Source organism: Lactuca sativa, chromosome 4, assembly GCF_002870075.4.
Source record: "Lactuca sativa cultivar Salinas chromosome 4, Lsat_Salinas_v11, whole genome shotgun sequence".
Taxonomy (NCBI): domain Eukaryota; kingdom Viridiplantae; phylum Streptophyta; class Magnoliopsida; order Asterales; family Asteraceae; genus Lactuca; species Lactuca sativa.
The window spans coordinates 279,435,199-279,440,150 of record NC_056626.2 but is presented as its reverse complement, the minus strand read 5'-3'; the positions used below and the strand labels follow the sequence as shown (position 1 = coordinate 279,440,150).

Genomic DNA, 4,952 nt, shown 5'->3' with positions numbered 1-4,952 from the left:
ATTGTAATGAATTATGAAGATGGGGGTTATTTGGTAAATATTTTATCAAAGTTGAAAGGATTGTATGTATTCAGGGGCTAAATGGTAATTTTGGGATTTAATGTGAAAGAAAATAGAGAAGGGAGGGCCATTTATGTCATTATGGGTTAAAGTTAGTATGGGAGCCGGGTATATAGCCATTACCCCTGTAACCCTAACCCTAACTGGACACACTAGCCGTCATCTTCACCTCATCTCTCTCTAGTCGCCGCCACCTCCATCGTAGAGGTCGGAACCACCAAGCCCACTGCAACTTCTGCCGACATCACGTCCACCAGAGACCACAAAAGCCATCACCGTCGCGGATAACAACAACCAACGAAGACGATCGTTTTAATGGGGACAACTAATCTATCTATTTTGATATTGAAAATCATATTTTTGAGATTGCCAATGATCATCCTTTTTGTAATGAACTAGAAAGTTCTTTTTATCAGAATTCTAGTGATCTGAATAATTGATCTAAGAGTAAGAATCCCGACCATGATCGTTACATGGATGATACTCAGTATACTTGGAATAATCACATTAATAGTTGCATTTACAACTATCTTCAGTCCTAAATCTGTATTGATAATTACATTGTAAGTGGTAATGACAATTCCAATAACAATAATTCAAGTAACAATAATTCCAGTAACGATAATTCGAGTAAAAATAATTCTAGTAACGATAATTCCAGTAACAATAATTCCACTAACAATAATTCCAGTAACAATAATTCCAATAACAATTACATTTCTAGTTCCATTTGTAGTAAAATTGAAAATAGTAGTCAAAACGAGGATATCACAACGAGTGATCAAACTATACCAGAAAGTTCTACTCATATGGGTGTAACTCAACAATACCGACATTTGTGGGTTCAATGCGAAAATTGTTATGGATTAAATTATAAGAAATTTTTTTAAATCAAAGATGCATCTTTGTGAACAATGTGGATATCATTTGAAAATGAGTGGTTCAGATAGAATTGAACTTTTGATCGATACGGGCACTTGGGAGCCTATGGATGAAGACATGGTCTCTCTGGATCCCATTGAATTTCATTCGGAGGAGGAGCCTTATAAAAATCGTATTGATTCTTATTAAAGAAATACAAGATTAACCGAGGTTGTTCAAACAGGCAGAGGGCAACTAAACGGTATTACCGTAGCAATTGAGGTTATGGATTTTCAGTTTATGGGAGGTAGTATGGGATCCGTGGTCGGGGAGAAAATTACCCGTTTGATTGAATACGCTACTAAAGAATTTCTACCTTTTATTATAGTGTGTGATTCCGGAGGGGCACGCATGCAAGAAGGAAGTTTGAGCTTGATGCAAATGACTAAAATATCTTCTGCTTTATATGATTATCAATCAAATAAAAAGTTATTCTATGTACCAATTCTTACATCTCCTACTACTGGTGAGGTGACAGCTAGTTTTGGTATGTTGGGGGATATGATTATTGCCGAACCCAATGCCTACGCTGCACCTGGCTGCTAGCTACAGTCGGACCGAAAGGTCCAAGGGTGACAAAAGTCATAAAACGATACTGGCCCCGTTCCGAGCCTTATCTAGTCTATTGTATGGTTATGGAACTCACAACTTAGATTATGAAAACTTTTCTACTTACTTATTAGATTTATATATGTGTTAAAACTAATGTACTTTTCAAGGATAACTAGGCTTTCAGGAAACTTCACACAAAAACTTTAAGTATGGTAGATACTTGTATCCGACATTCCAAATCGATAACCAACCACAAACTTTTAAGGAAAATAAGGGTTTTTCCTGGGATAATAAACTATTCTTAACCAGATTGTGTAACAAACGGATAACCAAACCTTACTTATAAGAAAATATGGGATTTTATTGGATAACAACTTTTTCAGAAAACTAAAGGAAACTTGTTAATTTTCAGAAAACAAACCGCTTATGAACTCACTAGCTTTATGCTGATTTTCAAATTGCTTGTATTCTCAGGTCCGCATTAGACAGGTACCCCGCGATCTTTTGGAGAAGACAGAGCGTATAGAAGACCCGTCTTAGCTTTTGTTCATATGATGTATACGTATAAAACTTGTATCACTTTACTTTCAAACAAATGTAAATACTTCTATGTAATGTAATGGTTGTGTTTACTACGCTTACTATGTACATTGGTTGTGATACTTAACATGACGTCACCTCCGCCCCGAAACGTTTCCGCCTTCGATTTCGGGGTGTGACAGATTGGTATCAGAGCCCTTGTTTATAGTCAACAAATCAATATTCTGGAGCGGGTGTCGGTCAGGCCTGCTACGGTTGTGGTGAAGTCGGGCATTTTTAGAGAAACTGCCCCAAGGCGACAACAACTGGTAACACCGGGAGAGTCCTAGCTATGGGAAGAGAGGAGGCAGTCGCCGATCCTACCGTTGCCACAGGTATGTTCCTCCTCGACAACTCTTATACTTGCATCCTTTTCGAATCTAGTGCTAAAGAAGTTTTATTAGCCATTCATTCAAACATATTCTTAAACATAGTCCTCGTCTAGTAACCGAAATGTTTACCGTCGAGATGGCTAACAGTGAGATAAAGAACACTAATGGTATACTCATAGGTTGTACCCTTACCTTGTACGATCATTCTTTTCCCATTGGCCTAAATCCAGTTTTCATAAAGAGCTTTGATGTTATCATTGGCATGGATTGGTTGAGTTCCAATCATGCTAATATCCTTTGTTACGAAAAAGCCATCCGTCTCAACCTTCCCTCTGGTCAAACCCTCATAATCTACGACGATAAACTTAGTTTTAGCCTTCGCTTCATTTTATGCATCAAAGCTCAAAAGCTCTTGCGAAAGGAGTGTTATGCATTCCTGGCTCATGTAATCAACGAGAAACAGGAAGTTAAAGACCTCGAGAGCATCCCCGAAGTCTGTAACTTTCCTAATGTCTTTTCCGAAAAGCTCCCAGAAACTCCTCCCGAACGTCGAGTTGAGTTTCGCATCGACCTAATTCCTGGAGCAAATCCTGTAACCAAATATCCCTATCGCTTAACTCCAGCGGAAATGCAAAAGTTATCTAGTCAGCTCAATGAGCTGCTCGACAAAGGGTTCATCAGACCGAGTTCCTCACCCTGGGGAGCCCCCATATTATTTGTGAATAAGAAAGATGGATCCTTTTGACTACCGCGAGTTGAACAAATTGATAGTCAAAAACCGATATCCTCTTCCTCGAATAGACGACCTTTTCAATCAACTTCAGGGAGCCAGCTACTTCTCGAAGATAGACCTTAGATTAGGGTACCATCAGTTACGAGTTCACGAGAATGATGTTTCCAAGACGACATTTAGGACTCGATATGATCACTACGAGTTCGTAGTGATGCCCTTCGGTCTAACCACTTTCCTTGGTCACGTGGTAAGCGAGGAAGGCATACACGTGGACCCGTCCAAAATTCAGGCGGTAGAGAATTAGTCGGCACCAAAGACACCCACAAAAATCCGTCAATTCTTGGGTCTCGCTGGCCATTATCGCAGAATCATTCAAGATGGAAAGACTCACGCGAATCTACATCCAAGGAATAGTCCGACTGCACGGTGTACCTGTGTCCATTATCTCCTATCGAGATAGCAGGTTTACCTCGAGGTTTTGGCAGTCCCTTCAGAAAGCTCTTGGAACTAAGCTGGAGTTGAGTACAACTTATCATCCTCAGACAGATGGACAGAGTGAGAGAGCTATCCAGACCCTAGAAGACATGTATAGAGCATGTGTTATTAATTCCGGAAAGTCATGGGACACCCATCTACCTTTGATCGAGTTCTCGTATAACAACAGTTACCATACCGGTATCAAGGTTGCCCCGTTTAAATCCCTCTACGGTCACAAGTGCAGATCCCCTTTGTGCTGGGCCGAGGTAGGGGACACGCAGCTAGCCAAGAGTCGAGTCCCCGACAGTGCTCTCACTGGTCCTGAAATCATCTGTGAAACCACCGAGAAAATCATCCAAATCCGAGATCGACTGAAAGCTTCACGAGACAGACAGAAGAGTTACGCCGATAAACGACGGAAACCTCTAGAATCCAGGTTGGAGATCGTGTCCTGTTGAAGGTCTCGCCCTGGAAAGGCATGATACGCTTTGGAAAGCGCGGAAAACTTAACCCGAGGTACATAGGACCTTTCGAGATCCTCGCTAGGACTGGTCCCGTAGCCTATAAATTCCGACTATCTCCAGAACTTAGCGACATCCATCCTATCTTCCACGTCTCTAATTTTAAAAGTGCTTATCCGATGAAACCCTCGTGATCCCTCTTGATGAAATTGAGATCAACGAAAGCCCGAACTTCATGGAAGAACCAATCGAAAACATGGATCGAGAGATTAAACATACGAAACGAAGCCGTATCCCGATAAGTGCAGGTTCGCTGGAATGCCCTGCGAGGACCCGAGTTCACTTGGGAGCGCGAAGACTCGATGAGGCAGAAACATCCGCATCTCTTTCTGACTCCATAATTTGTATCTTAATTTTAAATTTCAGGACGAAATTCCCTCTAACGGGGGGATAATGTGACAACCCGTAATTTATTCCGTCACGGTAACCCGTTTCCATCAGTAAAAAAACGTTTGTATTCCAATTTATCCATTAACTTTTGGGTTAAGTTAGTTAAATTGAGTTCTGTATTATAATCTCATGAGTGTCCAAACCCATTAGAAACAATTGAAAGCATCCCCAATATTCACTTGGAAAATTTTTAGTTTCGACCACGCTGGGTTACGACAACTAAATCGGGTACGACCATAAGCCTCGTTTAACGTCAGTATCGGGTAGATTTCCACCCGGTCTCAAACTCAACCCATATATAAAGTTGAGTGGACCTCATTTGAGGCTTTTCCACTCTCTCTCTACTCTCTCTCTCTTCAAACTCAATCTTTGATCCAAAATCACCCC

The 4,952-nt window shown here is 40.9% G+C and overlaps 1 pseudogene; it reads left to right on the top strand.

Annotated features, from left to right (window-relative positions):
* Positions 1-395: 395 nt before the first annotated feature.
* Positions 396-4,671, top strand: LOC128133632 (acetyl-coenzyme A carboxylase carboxyl transferase subunit beta, chloroplastic-like; annotated as a pseudogene).
* Positions 4,672-4,952: the final 281 nt, after the last annotated feature.